This window comes from Asparagus officinalis, chromosome 4, assembly GCF_001876935.1.
Source record: "Asparagus officinalis chromosome 4, Aspof.V1, whole genome shotgun sequence".
NCBI lineage: Eukaryota > Viridiplantae > Streptophyta > Magnoliopsida > Asparagales > Asparagaceae > Asparagus > Asparagus officinalis.
The window spans coordinates 46846558-46853335 of NC_033797.1; the positions used below are offsets into that span (position 1 = coordinate 46846558).

The 6778-nt window shown below is 34.6% G+C and overlaps 1 pseudogene; it reads right to left on the reverse strand.

The window, feature by feature from the left end:
• LOC109837376 overlaps positions 735 to 6778 on the reverse strand; it is a 10571-nt pseudogene continuing 4527 nt past the window's right edge.

Here is a 6778-nt window from a genome sequence, read left to right on the forward strand (position 1 = left end):
AGATTTCATATTTTTTGTTCTATGTTTCAAAGGTCAGGGTGTCTTGTGCAATTTTAAACATTTGAGGATATTTTATGCATTTTTTAGTACTTTTTGCGGTTTTTTGGTATTATAATACGTTTGCTACATATCATTTCTTAATCTTTTTTTTTAAAATTGTTTAGCTATAGGTAGTTAAATATTAGTATTAGGATAGATTAGAATTTAAATGAAATATTTAAAAGAGTATTTCATGCATTTTATTAATCTTATTGTTTTAAATTATTGAGCTATAGATAGTTCACATGAGATTAGTATAAGATATAATTTGAATTAGGATAAAATAAGATTTAAATAAAATATTTAAAATAATAAAGGATAATATTTGATATTAAAAACTTTTTTTGAACTCGTGCTTTTAAAGGGAGCATTATATATATATATATATGTGTGCGCGCGCGCGCGCAATAGAAGGTAAGTTAGTACGATAGGAGATGTTACATGATAATTTTTTTATGGTCCAAAATCGTCTTGAATCGATATATTAAGCAGTTCTAAATTGCTGTTGTTTTGATCTATTTTCAGTTCATTTGGATTATATATAACATTCAATTGCCTGTAAAATAGACATGCTGCCGAGTTCAACTTGCATGAAAACCTGACTTTTTCCTTTTGGCCGCAGGGAAGAACTGTTTGTTTTATTCTATTCAAAAAAAGATAACTGGTACAAATTAGACTAACAAGAGTCTGTCCACAAGTTTTTCCATAGCATCAAGTAAAAATCAATACCAAATATTTGTTGTACAACACTTCCTGTCAGAAACATTATTTTACAATAGCAATCTCAACACAGTGGCTGAAGTGATCCTAATATCCATTTGTACAAACCATAACTCTCGTTTAACAAAAATTTTGACACAAAGACGAAAAGCATATTTACTGACAATAATTTACAAAGCCAAAGGCAAAAAAAATCAAGAAGCAAAAGAAAACGAGAGCCTATCTTCCAGACATGAGGCTGACCAGAGCTTGGTTTTCATAGAAGGATCCCATATCCCAGTCCTCAGTAGAAGAGAGTGTCATCAACGCGACAACAATGGATCTCATGCTCGGCCTCAGCTGAGGATTCTCTTGAGTGCAAGCCTTCGCAAGCTGCGCCATCTAAAACCCGACAAAAAACGCACAACAAACATCAGGCATGAATCTGTTTCAAACTTATATAACTCTTAAAATCCTTTCCAAATACATCAAAACATTGGAATTGTTCAAACAGTTAAGGATTATAATTTTATATTCTAACACGCATTTGCAGATTGAGCGCCCTTTTTGTTGTATATTTCAAATACACAAAGGCAAAAATGTTTTGTCCCACATTGGAAAAAGAGGTGGGGTGTTTGTTATTTATTTTGAAACCTTTGGTGTTCTCAACGTTTTTTAACCTTTAGTGTTCCCAACGTATTTCAACCTTTGGTGTTCCCAACAGGTTCAACCTTTAGTTTTCCTATAGTTTCAATTTTTATCTTTAAATTGACACTTGTTCTCCTCAGTTAGGACACTGAAAAACTTCTGTACTCTTATCTTCCTTCCTGTTTGAGAGAGATCTTTACTGTTCTTTGTAGAACAGGTTATTAGAGTGCACCTTAACCTGTTATCTGCCGTTGAATCCTGTGAGGAAAGATGTCACCGCTGTCTTTTACACCAAGGAGGGGCGAAATCTTTTCTTAAGGACAGTGATTACACGCCTCGACAGTTCGCACAACCTGTGATTTGTTCCGGCCATAAGCAATTTTCCCCAACAATCTTAAAAGAAGACTTGTCCAATGGCTAGATCAGAAGATGGTGCCACCAACCCCGATGCTGCAACCACAAACATCAATGGAGTCTCGGCTGTCGTTCCGTAGGAGAATTTTTTATCTGGGCGACTTCTCCCAAATACGTTGAAGATTGAGGGAATTATGTTACCTGATTCCTTTATTGCTGGATGTTTGGGTGAAAAACTATCTGAGTCCTGGGATTATTACAAAAATTATGTGAAACACAAGCGGAAATAAATGTCTCTTGAAGATGTAATGTACACATCCATATAGAGGAAAAGAACATGTCTCGGGATGTTAATTTAGTTAAGGAGTTTGATTCCAAAGCTAATATTATTGTAGATAAACCCAGCAACAAGTTTAATAAGAACAAAAAGAAGCCATTTAACAAAAATCAAAAGGTCTTGAAGGTTAATGGAGGTACCTTCAAGAAGAAAAGTAAAGGTAATTGCTATGTATGTGGCAAATCGAGACACCATGCTTTTTAGTGTAGGTACAAAAAAATATAATAACAGAGACAAAGATGACAACAAAAATTCTCCAAAAGCAGATTTTGCTCAAGGAGATGTTTTCATGGCTGTTGTCTCTGAAGTCAATCTGGTTGTTGTGGAGAAGAACTGGGTGGTAGATTTTGGAGCTACCCGCCACATTTGTGGTGATGAATTAGCCTTCTCAACATACACTAAAGTCAAGAATGGAGAATAACAAGTCTACATGGGAGACTCTCGTCCTCTTCATGTCAAACTTGATATCTGTTTCATTGTTGGGAAAGGCTGGTATTAAGGTGGTTTTTGAAGCTAATAAGTTTGTGTTAAGTAAGAGTGGTACTTTCATTGGTAATGATTATTGTAATCAGGGATTATTTGTTCTGAATGTTCTTGATGTTATAAATGAAAAACCTTCTTCTGCTTACTTGCTTGATTCCCTAGAAATATGGCATAGTAGATTATGATATGTTAATGTTCAATACTTAAAATGAATGAAAGCATGTGGATTATTATCTGAATTTTCTAATATCAATTTTAATAAATGTGAAGTATGTGCTGAAACAAAATCCATAAAGAAACCTTGCAAACTTGTTTCTAGAGATAAAACTGAGTTGCTTACCCTTATTCATACTGATCTTGGTGAATTCAGGAGTATTATGTCTAGAGGAGGAAAGTTTTACTCTATTACATTTATAGATGACTTCTCTAGGTATACAAAAGTTTATCTTCTAAGAAACAAGAATGAGGCAGGAGACATGTTTTTGAAATATAAAACAGAAGTTGAAAACCAACTTGACCGTAAGATAAAGATACTTAGGTCATATAGGATGGAGAATACGAATCAAATCCGTTTCATGATTTTTGTGATAAACATGGCATCATACATGAGACCACTCCTCCATATTCTCTAGAATCTAATGGAGTCGCTGAAAAAAATAGAACCCTTAAGAAAATGATGAATGTCATGTTTGTAAAGCTATTCTGTCTGCATGTCATATTCAGAATAGGATACCCCATAAGAAAACATGAAATACACCATATGAATTATGGAAAGACCACCTAGCCTAAAATATTTCAATGTGTGGGGGTGTCTTGCCAAAGTCCATGTGAATGAACCTAAAAAGAGAAAAATAAGACCTAGAACTGTAGATTGTATGTTCTTAGGTTATACTCAAAATAGTGCTGCTAGTAGATTTCTTATTATCAAAAGTAACAATAATCTAGTAGCTAAAAATACTATTATTGAAAGTAAAAATATTGTTTTCTTTGAATATATTTTTCCTATGAAAAGTAGCTTTGAAAAATTTAAGGTTCATAAGAATTCACAAGATATGGTTTGTGAAGACTCACAACAAAATCCCAAAAAATCTGAAATAGAAATTCAGAGGAGTAAAAGAGAGAGAAAATCCACCAATTTTGGTGATGATTTTTATACATTTTTTGGATAATGATCCAGTTACCTATAATGAAGCAATATGCTCTAGAGATGCACTATTTTGGAAGGATGTGATCAATTTTGAATTGAATTCTATCATATCCAATCATACTTGGGAGGTGGTTGATTTGCCACCTAGTGCTAAACCTATAGGTTGTAAGTGGATCTGCAAAAGAAAGCTTAAAGTTGATGGTTCAGTTGAAAAGTATAATGCTAAGTTGGTAGCTAAGGGATTCACCCAGAAGAAATACATAGATTATTTTGGCACTTTTGCTCCTGTAACTAGAATCTCTTCTATTAGTGTTCTAATGTCTTTGGTAGCAATTTATAATTTATTTATTCACCAAATGGACGTCAAGACAGCTTTTCTGAATGGTGATCTAGATAAAGAAATATATATGAATCAACCTGTGGGTACTATCGTACTAGGAAATGAGCCAAAAATATGCAAGTTAATTAAATCTTTATATGGGTTGAAACAAGCGCCTAAACAATAGCATGAAAAAATTGATACTGTATTGTTACGCAATGGTTATTATACAAATAATACAGACAAGTGTGTTTACTTTAAAACATTTGAGAATCATCAGTATGTCATTATCTACCTTTATGTGGATGATATGCTCATCTTGAGCTCTAGTCTTGAATTAATAAGCGAAACAAAGAAGTTTTTAACCTCCCAGTTCGATATGGAGGATCTGGAAGAAGCTGATGTAATTATTGGGATTAAAATCCTTAGAAATACAGATGGTTTAACTTTGACTCAAGAACATTATGTGGAAAAAAATTGAATATTATGATAGTAAGCCTGTGTCGATACCTTATGAGGCAAATGTTCAACTTAAGAAAAACAATTCACATAGTGTTTCACAATCTAAATATGCCTAATTATTAGAAACCTTATATACTTGATGAATTCACCATTAATTATGGACTAAGATTTGGAAGGTCTCCACTAGTATTAGAAGGGTATTGTGATGCAAATTGGATCTTAGATTCATAAGAGATCAAGTCCACTAGTGGTTATGTGTTTACCCTTGGTGGGGGTGCAGTGTCTTGGAAATCATCCAAGTAAAACTTGATAACTTGGTCTACCATGGAGTTCGAGTTAGTTGCCTTAGATAAAAGCACGTGCTGAGGCTGAATGGTTGAGAAACTCTTTAGAAGATCTTCCCATTGATTCTACTCCATATCCTTCTATGTATATGTATTGTGACTATCAGGCCACAATTGAAAAAGCCAAGAGCAATATATATAATGGGAAAAGTAGACACATACGTCTAAGACATGCAAGTATTAAGCAGCTGTTACGATCTGGAGTTGTAACTATGGATTATGTGAAGTCATAGTTAAATTTTGCCGATCCTCTAACTAAACCACTTAATCACAGGTAAGTGGAAATTACATCGAGGGGAATGGGACTACTGCCTAATAAATAGAGCAAGATTGGTGGCAACCCTACCTACGTGATTGGTGATCCCATGAAGAAGGTTCATAGGGAAAAACAAGTCACTCCTTGTTCTGACGATACTATCAATTTCTCTATGAGATGTCCCTACCTATGGTGAGATAGTACATTGTATACATATAGTATATTTTCATATATACATGTAGTACTTGATAAACTGAGAAAGGATGAGTTAAACTCTTAATGGAGAGTCCATAAGCCTAATTTGTGGCGATGTATTTTATACACACTCGATGGATGTCCACCTATGTGAGTGTAGAACTGGGTCGGTTCTTATGAGTACTTAGGCACGTACTCTAGAGCACTCATGAAGCACAGGAAGCGCAGGGCCAAAAAGCACACACCTGCATGAACAATAATATAATGAAGGTGCAGTGTGGGCATGAGTCCTCTATTTCACGCTCAAGGGATATTGGTTCAAAGAATTTATTCTACCATGTTTCTGTGAGATAAGATTTATTGTCCTAGGACTAGTTCAAATCGAAAGGTACTAGTATCTAATGCATTGCATCTTCGATTGTCTCTGACATTTCCTTTCTTATTCTTGCTTCCAAATGATATCCAGTTTTGTGTGTTTTGAAATAGTAGGGGATTTGTTGTGTATTTCAAATATACAAAGGCAAAAATATTTAGTCTCACATTGGAAAAAGAGGTGGGGTGTTTGTTATTTATTTTGCAAGCTTTGGTGTTCCCAACGGTTTTCAACCTTTGGTGTTCCCCACGTTTTTTAACCTTTAGTGTTCCCAACAGGTTCAACCTTTAATTTTTCTACAGTTTTAATTTTTATCTATAAATTAATACTTGTTCTTCTCAGTTGAGACACTGAAAACCTTCTGTACTCTATCTTCCTTCTCGTCAAAGAGGGATCTTTGTTGTTCTTTGTAGAATAGGTTATTAGAGTGCACCTTAACCTGTTGTCTGCCGTTGAATCCTATGAGGAAAGACCCCACTACAGCCTTTTGCACTGAGAAGGGGTGATATCTTTTCTTAAGGACAATGATTATACGCATCGGTAGTTCGCACACCCTGTGATTTGTTCCGGCCATAAGCAATTTTCACCAACACTTTTCACCACCTTCATATGTATGCCTGATAGGTTTTGAACCTAACTTATTTGAGGGTTATAGTTTTATGATGTAATTTTCTCACCTTCTGAATTGGTTCTATAGGAAAGTCTTCACCGAGCTTTGGATCTACTAGTTTCCAGAGATCTTCTTTTGAGTCTGGTTGGGCAAGAGCGTCTTCAAACTGAAATATCAAGTGTTTAGAAAAAGTTCACCAAAAGTGAAAACTTCAGTCATGTTTGGCAATCACCTAAAAATTGGGCTAGGTTCAATCCTGACCCAATTCTTCTGTAACCAGTTTAGAGTTGGACCAATATAATGGTGGTCCAATACTAAACTAATTTTATGTTCTCTTTTAGACCTAAGAAGATTTGGGTCAGAACTAGCCTAGTTTTTGCCCATCACAAATAATCTCTTTGAGTTCAGTAATGAGATGACAATATAACAATGTAATTAATTTTGCAAATCAAAGGGTATAAGAAACACTAACCAGAGCAACTAGCCCTCTTGTTTCAGTGCCAGATTCATTT